This window comes from Phacochoerus africanus, chromosome 10, assembly GCF_016906955.1.
Source record: "Phacochoerus africanus isolate WHEZ1 chromosome 10, ROS_Pafr_v1, whole genome shotgun sequence".
NCBI lineage: Eukaryota > Metazoa > Chordata > Mammalia > Artiodactyla > Suidae > Phacochoerus > Phacochoerus africanus.
This window is the reverse complement of record NC_062553.1, coordinates 86,748,603-86,760,994: the sequence shown is the minus strand read 5'-3', so window position 1 is coordinate 86,760,994 and position 12,392 is coordinate 86,748,603. Positions and strand designations below refer to the sequence as shown.

The 12,392-nt window shown below is 43.8% G+C and overlaps 1 long non-coding RNA gene across 1 annotated transcript; it reads right to left on the bottom strand.

Annotated features, from left to right (window-relative positions):
- Positions 1-262: 262 nt before the first annotated feature.
- On the bottom strand, positions 263-10,530 carry LOC125138178 (uncharacterized). The gene is made up of 2 exons (XR_007137593.1): positions 10,473-10,530; positions 263-1,162 (listed from the first exon to the last, which is right to left on the bottom strand). It is a non-coding gene; the product is annotated as an uncharacterized LOC125138178 (long non-coding RNA).
- Between the last annotated feature and the right edge of the window lie 1,862 nt (positions 10,531-12,392).

Below are 12,392 nucleotides of genomic sequence, written 5' to 3'. Positions count from 1 at the left end.
TCCATCTGCCTGTCCATCTATCTATCTATCCATTCATCTCTCTCTCTGTCCATCTATCACCTTCTATGGGTTTTTGCTAATTGCTTCCTTACATCTGACCCAGCATACTTTCACTGAAGGGCAGATACACCAAGATATGACTGATCACGGATTCACTGGCCTGGTTTTGGCCAGACTCTCAGTTTGCCCTCGACAAGAAGAACTGGTAATGGTTCACTTTAGAATGCAGCAGAGAAATGACTGGACATGCACACACACACGGTTATTACTGGAGCTGATATAAGTCAACGGAAAAATTCATGGCAAGGCTCAGACACAGAAGAAACGTCTCTGTCTACAGAAGGCTGACCAGTGATCAATACCGGTCCAATGAAATAGGATGCCCGTTTTGATTCTTCTCTTTCCTTTGCAGCCCCACTGCTCATGGGTCACTCAGTTCTGTCATCTTTTCTTACTTCACAAATCTCTCAAAACCATTTGTTTCTTTTGATTCCTACCATACTCTAATGTTAGTTAAAGGCTTCTTACCTTGGGTCTGGCCCATTGCAATAGCGTTCTAACTAATCTATCTATGTCACATCTTTTCTCTTTAAATATCAAAACTGCCATCTAGTTAACCTTGTTAAAACACTACTTTCGCCAAAGTGCATGGCCCCCAATCCTCCAATTTCCCTACTGAAAAATGTCCAAAATTCCATTGATATGGCATTAGAAACCCCCCACCCCCACACGCAAAACCACTCTCCAACCTACTCATCTATTTCCCACCTTTCTGAAACCTCCACCTCATCTAAAATGTGCTCATGTTATCCCAACCCCCAGATACACCCTTCCCTTTTCCTTCCTACTTTTCTAAGTCTCCCCCATTCATAGAGATTGGGCTCAAGAGAACTCCCAGGTTGAAATGATTGCTCCCAGAACTTCCCGAGGTGTTATTACTTACATGATTAATTTCACATACTCAACAAACACTGACCTTTCTTCTCATGTTTTGAGTCCTTCCCTAACTTTCATATGCTTATCTCTTCTCTCGTGTCCTAAGCGGTGAGTTCCTTACAGATGGTTGATTCATAGTCCAAGTTTCTTCTCAAGTCTCTTGCCCAGACCTTGCACTCAGAGGTCACTGAAGAATACTGGACTGAATTAGCAGAAGAAAAAGCAACTGAAAAAGAAAACAAACCAGTCAAGCCATTTTCACCACCAACATGGAATGATAGGTCCAGAGTTTTGTTTTCATGCTTGTTCAATTTGGGGGGATGATAAAGAATGTGTCTTTCTCAGTGTTACGGATCCTGGAAGCATCTTGTGAGCCAATTTCTTGGCTCTGAGCCTTCTAAGACAAAATGAGATCTATCATATGCTTAAAAGAACCCAAGATAGAATTCCTTGACTCTTTTGAATAATTGAACTTCAGAGTTACATCAACTCTCCCTGTGATCCCATGAGTTCTCTTGGTCACTCTAGGTCAACTGTCCTGAAATTTTAGTGTGCCCTGGAAACTCCTATATGTTTACACTGTAAGTCACCAGGCTCACCTCAAAGAATATAACATTCAGTCATTTGGGGTGGGAGGGGCATAATAATGTGAAATATATATATATTAGTTATATATAGAGAGAGGGATAGATAGATAGATATCTCTAATAAAATACATTTTATTTTTTCCCTTTGCTTTTCTTAGGAGATGAGCCTAAAAATATTTCCATGTACTTTGATCAATGTCTCTGTTAGACCTGTGAGAGAAAGACCTTTTAGTATCAGAGCAATCCCTCTGTGTTTGTTCCATTCAGGAAGAAGTGGAAGGAAGGATAGAGAGAAGAAAGGAAAGAAGAGAAAGAGCACAGGATCTTTTTTTCATGGCACCTATAGTTGTTGATACTGAGGAAAACACATATTCTGATTGTGACTTGATTGAAAGGATATGCTTTTTAGAAGGCTGGGTTTACTGTCTCGAATGACTCTCTGTTGAAGACCCCCTCTCTTCAGCCTTTTGGGTTAACACCATACTCTCCCAAACTGTGCCCCACAGTCTTCATGTGATTTGCCTTCTCTTTTTCCTTGTCTTTTTATATCTTTTTCTCTCCTCATTTCTCATGTAGTGTTGGGTTCAATGATTTGGGCTGCTTGCATTGGAGCAGAGAAAAGGGAGGAAGAAGGAGTAATCATAAGAGAAAAACATCAAAGTGTTGACTTGAAAATTTCCCTAGAGTAACTAGTTTTTTGGTTTTTCTTTCTTTGTTTGCTTTTTAGGGCTGCACCAGAGGCATATGGAAATTCCCAGGCTAGGGGTCAAACTGGAGCTGCAGTCATGGGCCTATACCACAGCCACAGCAACTTGGGATCTGAGCCGTGTCTGCGACCTACGCCACAGCTTATGGCAATGCTGGATCCTTCACCCATTGAGCAAGGCCAGGGATCAAACCTGCATTCATGGATCCTAGTTGGATTTGTTTCCACTACACCACAGTGGTCATTCCCATCCCTTAGAGTAACTGTTAGAGGCACATGCATATTAAAAACATGTACGTAATTTGTTTCAGTGCAATGTGTCTCTTGAAAAGATAACACACAGCTGAAAGCTGTCCACAGAGGAGGTCCTAGTGGAGATACTTGCCAGGGTAACTACCATTGACCCTGAACATGAGGGTTAGGGGTGCCGATGCCTGCACTGTCAAAAATCCCCATACAACTTTTTTTTTTATTAATTATTTATTATTATTTTTTTCCCACTGTACAGCAAGGGGGTCAGGTTATCCTTACATGTATACATTACAATTACATTTTCCCCCCAGCCTTTCTTCTGTTGCAACATGAGTATCTAGACAAAGTTCTCAATGCTATTCAGCAGGATCTCCTTGTAAATCTATTCTAAGTTGTGTCTGATAAGCCCAAGCTCCCAATCCCTCCCACTCCCTCCCCCTCCCATCAGGCAGCCACAAGTCTCTTCTCCAAGTCCATGATTTTCTTTTCTGAGGAGATGTTCATTTGTGCTGGATATTAGATTCCAGTTATAAGTGATATCATATGGTATTTGTCTTTGTCTTTCTGGCTCATTTCACTCAGTATGAGGTTCTCTAGTTCCATCCATGTTGCTGCAGATGGCATTATGCCATTCTTTTTTATGGCTGAGTAGTATTCCATTGTGTATATATACCACCTCTTACGAATCCAATCATCTGTCGATGGACATTTGGGTTGTTTCCATGTCTTGGCTATTGTGAATAGTGCTGCAATGAACATGCGGGTACACGTGTCTCTTTTAAGTAGAGTTTTGTCCGGATAGATGCCCAAGAGTGGGATTGCGGGGTCATATGGAAGTTCTATGGATAGATTTCTAAGGTATCTCCAAACTGTTCTCCATAGTGGCTGTACCAGCTTACATTCCCACCAACAGTGCAGGAGGGTTCCCTTTTCTCCACAGCCCCTCCAGCACTTGTTATTTGTGGATTTATGAATGAGGGCCACTCTGACTGGTGTGAGGTGATATCTCATGGTAGTTTTGATTTGCATTTCTCTTATAATCAGCGATGTTGAGCATTTTTTCATGTGTTTGTTGGCCATCTGTATATCTTCTTTGGAGAAATGTCTATTCAGGTCTTTTGCCCATTTTTCCATTGATTGATTGGCTTTTTTGCTGCTGGGTTGTCAACTTTTTTTTTTTTTTTTTTTGCTCTTTTTAGGACTGCACCTGTGGCATATGAAAGTTCCTGGGCTAGGCTTCAAATCGGAGCTATAGCTGCCACAGCTACAGCAACGCCAGATCCAAGCCACGTCTGTGACCCACACTGCAGATCACAGCAATGCCAGATCCTTACCCCACTGAGCAAGGCCAGGGACCGACCCCTCATCCTCATGGATACTAGTCAGGTTTGTTACCACTGAGTCACAATAGGAACTCCCCCATATAACTCTTGACTCTCCCCAAACATAACTACTAATAGCTTACAGTTGACTGGCAGTCTTACTGATAACATAAACAGTTGAGTACCATATTTTGTATCTTATAAGTATTGTACACTATAATAGCTAGCAAAAAGAAAATGTGATTAAGAAAATCATAAGAGAAAAAACCATATATATATATAATCCATGTATACGTGGACCTGCACAGTTCAAACCGTTGCTCTCCAAAGGTCAAGTGTAGTAGATTTTCAAGAACCTAGCAACTTATGATTCCTTACTTGACATCAAATTCCCGGGAGGAAAATGAAACCTTGTCTTCTACAGCTTAACTGTGGCAGAGCCTACCCCCCACCTGCAAGGAGGCCAATCAGAAAGTGCTAACACAGAGCTGACAGAGAGCCGGCAGGTGCAGGGCCCTCTGCCTACTTGAGCTGCTCTCAGAAACTCTTTCTGAGCTGCCGCAGATGAGAGGTAAGCCCATCCTCTCTGCAACACCCCATCTGGGGAGCGGCCTTTGTCTGAGCATCTCTGGGGGTAAGAGCAACTTATCATGGCTATCCCCCAGTGGGCTGACAGAGCCAAATGGAAAAGCTCATGAGGTGAGGAGAAAAATCTGTGAGGCTGAAAAAGGCTAACCATCCTTCAGTAGGTCATAATCTTTTTCTGGTTGAGGGTCTTGTTGTGATGTTGATGGCTGCTGGACTGGTCAGGGTGGTGGTTGCCGAAGGTTGGGGGGGCTGTGGCAATTTCTAAAATAAGACAATGATGAAGTTTGCTGCATTTATCGACTCTTCCTTTCACAAACAATTTCTCCATAGTAGGCAAGGTTTGACAGCATTTTATTCATAGTAGAACTTAGGAAATTGGAGTAAATCCTCTCAAACCCTGCCACACATTTATCAACTAAGTTATTCATATTCTAAATATTCACAGCATCTCCACCCAGAGCAGATTCCATCTTAAGGAACACTTTTTTTCCACCCATCCATAAGGAGCAACTCCTTATCTGTTAACATTTTATCTTGAGATTGCAGCACTTCGGACATCTGCAGGCTCAACTTCTAAGTCTGCTTCTCTTGCTCTTTCTACCACATCTGCAGCTACTTCCTCCACTGATGTCCTGAACTCCTCAAAGTCATTCATGGGGGTTGGAATCAACTTCTTCTAAACTCCTGTTCATATCGCTATTTTGGCCTCTTCCCATGAAACACAAATGTTTTCAATGGCATTCAGAATGGTGAATCCTTTCCAGAAGATTTTCTATATACTTTGCCCAGATTCTTCAGAGGAATCACTGTCTATGGCAGCTATAGCCTTACGAGATATATTTCTTAAATAATAAGACTTGAAAGCAGAGATGACTCCTTGATCCGTGGGCTGCAGAATGGATGTTGTGTTAGCAGGCATGAAAGTGACATTCATCTTGTGCCTCTCCGTCGGAGTTCTTGGATGATCAGGTACACCATCAGTGAGCTGCAATATGTTGAAAGGAATCTTTTTTTCTGAGCAGTAGGTCTCAACCGTGGGCTTAAAATTTCAGCACACCATGCGGTAAACAGATATGCTGTCATCCAGGCTTTGCTGTTCCATTTGTAGAGCACAGGCATATTTCTTAGAGGCCCTAGAATTTTCAAAATGGTGAGTGTTGGCTTTAACTTAAAAGTCATCACCTTCATTAGCCCCTAACAAAAGAGTCAGCCTTTGAAACTCTGAAACCAGGCATCGACTTCTCCTCTCTAGCTATGAAAGTCCTAGATGGCATCTTTTTCCAATAGAAGGCTCTTTTGTCTACACTGAAAGCCTGTCATTTACTGTAACCATCTTCATTAGCTCAGTCAGATCTTCTGGATAACTGGCTGCAGCTTCCGATGAGCCCTTTTCTGCCTCACCTTGTACTTTCACGTTATGCAGACAGCCTCTTTCCTTAAACCTGTGAACCAACCTCTGCTAGCTTCAAACTTTTCTTCTGCAGCTTCCTCATCACTCTCATCCTTCAGAATTGAAGAGAGTTAGGACATTTCTCTGATTAGGTTTTGGCTTAAGGGAATTTTGCGGCGGGTTTGATCTTTTATCCGGACCACTATAAAAGTTTATTTCAGCAATAAGGCTGTTTTACTTTCTTCTCACTCATATGTTCACTGGAGTAGCACTTTTCTTTTTGGCTGTGCCCATGGCATACAGAAGTTTCTGGGCCATGAATCGAACTCCCACCACAGCTATAACCAGAGCCACGGCAGTGAGCAGTGACAACGGTGGATCCTGAACCCACTGTACCACGGGGCAACTCCTGGAGTAGCACTTTTAGTTTCCTTCAAAACTCTTCCTTTGCATTTACCATTTGGCTAAATATTTGGTGCAAGAGGCCTACCTTTCCAGCCTATCTTGGCCTTCAACATGGCCTTTCTCGCTAAGCTTAATCATTTCTAGCTTTCAATATAGAGAGGTGCGACTCTTCCTTTTGTTTAAACACTTGGAGGCCACTGTAGGTTAATAATTGGACAATTTCTTTTTTTTTTTCTTTTTTGTTTTTTCGTCTCTTTAGGGCGGCTACCTGCAGCATATGGAAGTGCCCAGGTTAGGGGTTGAATCAGAGCTGCACCTGCAACCTACATCACGGCTCACAGCAACGCTGGATTCCCTAACCCACTAAGCAAAGCCAGGGATCGAACCTATGTCCTCGTGGATGCTAGTCAGATTCGTTTCCACTGAGCCATGACGGGGAACTCCGAATTGGACAATTTCAATATTGCTGGATCTCAGGGAATAGGGAGGCCCAAGGAGAGAGGAAAAGTTGGGGAATGGCTGGTTTGTGGAGCAGTCAGAATACACACAGTACTTATGCATTAGGTTTCCTGTCTTATACGTGTGTGGCTTGTGGTGCCCCCAAACAATTACAATAGTAACATCAAAGATCACTGTCACAAATCACCATAACAAATATAACGATGACGAAAAATTTTGAGATACTGTGAGAATTACCAAAATGTGACACAGAGATACAAAATGAACAAATTGGCACCAATAGCCTTTCTTGATGCAGAGTTGCCACGAACCTTCAATTTGTAAAAAACTCAACATCTACAAAGCACACTAAAGTGAAGCGCAGTAAAACAAGGTATCCTGTATTGTTAAGAGTCATCCATCATTTCAGAAAATCATATCATGGACGGCAAAACACCCACCTGCAAGGACTGCATTGTGAGTCTTATGTTCCTGGGGCCTCTCCACAGGGTGAAGCCTCAGGGCTGGACTGTGGTTTCTAGGTCACAATGCATAGTGACTGAGCATTTACACATTGACAGGCCAATATTTTATTTTATTTTATTGTTTATTTTTTTGCTTCTTAGTGCCACCCCTGCGGCATAGGGTGGTTCCCAGGCCAGGGGGTGGAATTGGAGCAATAGCTGCCAGCCTACACCATAGCTACAGCAACGCCCGGATTGAACCTGAGCAAGGCCAGGGATCGAACCCACATCTTCATGGATACTAGTCGGATTCGTTTCCACTGTGCAACGACAGGAACTCCAACATGCCCATTATTTTATTATAAATACTATGTCTTTCTTTTATATCAGTTAAGGTATTGTGGTGATTTCTTTCTGAAACATGTAAAGATGTTACTTTTATTAATTTCATTCAGGAGATTAAAAGGGCACTGTCAAACACTTGTTATAATAGAGCTGTTAGCTCTCATAGGTTCGAAAACCACAGGTTTTTAGAACCAGGTTCAGCGTAATAGTAACCGCTATAGTTCTCAGACACTGACCCTGAGATAAGGGAATCAGAACCCAAAGACAGGGCTTTTCATTTTGTTGAAACTAGCCTCTGTGCTCTCTTAGTTAGGTATTTAAATGCAAATTTGGTGGTCAGAGCATTTGGGGCTCTAGCCTGCACCTGCATTCCAGGACTTTGGCTTCTAGTTCCGTGATTAAGATGGAGTGCCTGACAAGTTTCTGTAGAATACTTAATTTCAGGAGGAAAAACCATCTTTTCTTTTCTGCATATGGGTGCGAGATGCCTCTGGAAAAACCTCTTCCTGGGCTCTCTGTCCACCTTTCCTGTGAAAAGAGCAAGGCGGGCAGGCAGGACCGGAAGATCCCCTTTCTATGTGGTGCCTCCTGCCTGGTCAAGAGCCATCTCCCCACCAGAACCGCAGTCAGGGGCCCCCCTCCCAGCTGGGAAGACAGGGTGGAATTAATTCTGAGGCCCCCTCTCCAACTTGATCACTGTACGTCCTCTCATAAAGGGAGGGAGTGGATCTGTTTACACCCTGGCATGGGCAAAGAGAAAAAAGGAAGAGTTACAGAAAAACGCTGTGGTTGAGAATGTCCTACGTACCAAGAACACGGCTGTGTTGCCAGACAGTCACGGGGAAGTTAGCAAATGGAGTCAGTTTTCTGGGGGTAGGTTCTGATTTCAGTTTCTTTCTATTAATATATTCGAAAAAATTAAGGGTGAAGATATTGGAGGCTAGTCTGGCAAAATCAGGAAGTCATAAGGAGCCATTAAATCTTAATCTGATTAAGTTGCCTGCAGAGACGTCACCTTTCCCAGAGATTAAGTCTTCCTTTCTCTAGGAATTCTAAAAAAATAAAATAAAATAAAAAGGAAGGAAAAGATGGACGAGGGAGGAAATCTTTGAGGAAAGCTAGTAATTAAGATTGAGAAGATCTATAAAGGTTCTCTGGGGGGTCAATGTATTTTCAAGGTTAGTCACGGCAGTTTTTCCCATCCCACAAGCACTTAACCTCCTCCCCCCTTGAATTAGACTCATCATGAGAGCAAAATACTACCTTCTCCTGGAAAAGAGAAAAAGTGAGACTATTGCTATGGTGAGAAAGACGATTATCTGATACTGAACCCTAACCATACCCACTGGTGCTGAGGATCAGCCAACAAAAAGGGATCACGGGCGAAGCCAAATTGGTAGAGACGCTGGCGAGGCAGTGAGAGCCGGTGAGCTAGAAGGAGGCAGAGAGGTAGGAAGAGAAGAGGCCCCGGCTGGGAGGCAGAAGGAGTGGGTTGATCAAAGCTGGGGATGTGACCAGGGTAGAGCCTTTCCGGGAAAGCCTGTCATGGACAAGGTTACATCAGTGCGGTCAGAATAAACGTCACTGACTGAGACCTTTGAGCAGCTGACACTGACATCACGCTGGAGGGCAGATGTGTGCTAGGTCCTGGCTGAGCAAGAACAGCTTCTCGGGCTTACTGCAGCGCACACCCAGGCTACTTGCCCTGGGTCTCTCTCGCCCTTTCCCTTGCCCTGTTCTGAACCAAAGAGTCTGACCCTTGTCAGTTTGCTTTTCTGGGACTGGAGTATGGGAGGTGCTGACAGGTGAACGGAGGGCGGGGCAGGGAGGGAGAAACAGGTATTCTTTCCCTCCTTCACTACAGCTGTGGAACCTCCCTGGCTCCCGCTGTTAACGGATAGGTCCACTGTGGTTCCAGCCTGCCCTGGGTGACAAAGCCCTGGACTTCCAGAACCCCCTTCCCTCTGACCTCCACCCAGGGCAGTGTCATTTTTCTGCTCTCAGTCTCTGGATGCCTCACTGCCCCCCAGCTAGACTCTGAACATTTCCATCCTTTGTGTAATTAATCCCCACGTCCGAGCCCTTCTGTTTCAAATGCTCCAGTGGTCTCTCATTTCCTGGTTTGATCCTGACTAAGACTTAGCTCTGATCTCGGGAGCCAGTCAACTCTAACGCAGGTGGGGAGCTACTAAGGACCAGCCCAGGAACACCTTACCGGGAGAGATTTGTTGAAAAGCACAAGGTTTTCAAGACAGCTGGGCATGTGCCTGCCTGCTCCATCCTCTCCGGAACTGAAGGGAGGAACTTAACAGAGGAATAAGCAGAGGAGAGCACTAGTTAAAAAATTCACTAAAACTGTGGCACAAGGACCCTGGAGACAGGATAGAGCTTATGTCAACTCAGTTTAGAAATAATCAAGGTGCTTGGATGGGGGTCATGAGTCACTGAATTGTCCTGGCATTCCTGGTGCCGTATAATGTCTATACCCTGTGTCTGGTTTCACGAGAACAGAGAATAATGTTCAGTGACTCTAATTTAATATTCCGATAATATTTCTACCACATCAAATTCCCACTAGGGCAAATGAATACACATGAATCCTTATAATTTTCCCCCCATACCCTAGCCAAGCCACTAGAGTCTCTGCTAAGAAATGTTGATAAAAGTGATGAAAACCAAACAAAGCATACATTACAATGCCATTTAAAATTAAGAGATTTCCAGGAGATTCTTTGTTGTACTGGAAGAGCACAAGCTGCATTTTTAAATGACTTCTGTTTTCCCTTTTGGATAATCCCAGAGAGTAGTGCAACCAAAATAATCCTTGGCTGCCACCGAGGTCATCACTGAGCTCCTGCGTAGGTCAGAGAGGCCAGGATCTCGGAGGCAGTACAGCCCTGGACACACCAGCAGGGGCACATCCACACCTCCTGTGCTTCCATTCAGGGCACAGGACCAGGAGCATCCCATTTGAATTGGGTGAACAGGACCCCAACGCTTCGTTATGGGAGTGGGGGGTGGGGGTGGACAGTTGCATACCTGTGTCGCAGGCACCGTAGACTACAATGGAAGAGAGAAATACCGTCTGAGATTATGTCCTTGGGGGAGGTGATTTTTCATGCTGGGTAATGAACCTGCAACAGGGAAGGGCATTTCATTGTGGGTTTTACTGCAGGAGGCAATTCTGACAGGTAAATGGACACGTATTCCCACTCAGAGTCATAAGATGACAACAGGAGTGGAGAAGCTGCTTGGCTTGCAATGATATATTTTGGGGAGAGGATTTAACATCAAAAGTTCAGAACAGAGAATAACAGAGTAAAATTAGAAAGTCCGAGGGTCATTTACTTATTTGTTCTACTCCCGTGGCTAGAAACAAAGCAGCCACCAAGCGTGATGTGGCAGTTTAACAACAGAGCCAACAAGTTCTGTGACACTCCTCCCATTAAAATGTGAGGTCCTTATCTCCCACCCTTGAGTTCGGGGGTCGGGGGGAGGATGGAGGGAGGTGCCTATAAATGCTTTGAGCCAAAGAGTAGAACAGAAGTGACAAAATGGGGCTTCTGGGGCTGGGTCATAAAAGGCCATGTAGCTTTCACCTTGCTAGCTGGAACACTCTTTCCTAGAGCCTTATGCTGCCTTGTAATGGGGTCTGTTTGCCCTGAGGCGGCCACTTGGAGAAGCCACACAAAGGAGCTCTAGTTGACAGTTCCAGTGGTGGCTAGCCTTCAAGCCATCCCAGCCAGATTCCAGACATGTGAATGGGCGCCCCATGAAAACAAAGACCCCATGAAGCAGAAGATCAGTCAGCCAAGCCCTGCCCAAATTCCTGACCTCCAAAATCATGAGACACAATAAAATGGTTATTTTATTTATTTATTTATTTATTTATTTATTATAATTTTTTTTAATAATTTTTTTTTATTTTCCCACTGTACAGCAAGGGGGTCAGGTTATCCTTACATGTATACATTACAATTACATTTTTTCGCCCACCCTTTCTTCTGTTGCAACATGAGTATCTAGACAAAGTTCTCAATGCTATTCAGCAGGATCTCCTTGTAAATCTATTCTAAGTTGTGTCTGATAACCCCAAGCTCCCGATCCCTCCCACTCCCTCCCCCTCCCATCAGGCAGCCACAAGTCTCTTCTCCAAGTCCATGATTTTCTTTTCCGAGGAGATGTTCATTTGTGCTGGATATTAGATTCCAGTTATAAGTGATATCATATGGTATTTGTCTTTGTCTTTCTGGCTCATTTCACTCAGTATGAGGTTCTCTAGTTCCATCCATGTTGCTGCAGATGGCATTATTTCATTCTTTTTTATGGCTGAGTAGTATTCCATTGTGTATATATACCACATCTTACGAATCCAATCATCTGTCGATGGACATTTGGGTTGTTTCCATGTCTTGGCTACTGTGAATAGTGCTGCAATGAACATGCGGGTGCACGTGTCTCTTTTAAGTAGAGTTTTGTCCGGATAGATGCCCAAGAGTGGGATTGCGGGGTCATATGGAAGTTCTATGGATAGATTTCTAAGGTATCTCCAAACTGTTCTCCATAGTGGCTGTACCAGCTTACATTCCCACCAACAGTGCAGGAGGGTTCCCTTTTCTCCACAGCCCCTCCAGCACTTGTTATTTGTGGATTTATGAATGAGGGCCACTCTGACTGGTGTGAGGTGATATCTCATGGTAGTTCTGATTTGCATTTCTCTTATAATCAGCGATGTTGAGCATAAAATGGTTATTTTAAACCATTCAATTTTGGGGTAATTCATTATGCTGCAATAGCTAACTAGAAGATGCTCCCAACTAGATGAGTCTTTACATTTACTCCCAAGTGGATCTTAGAAGTAGAGGTCACCACTTATAATGCTTCAATGTTAAACAGCTGTCAGCATCTTTTATTGTACAGTGCCTACTGCAAAGCCCAGTGCTGTGTGGGATATGAGGT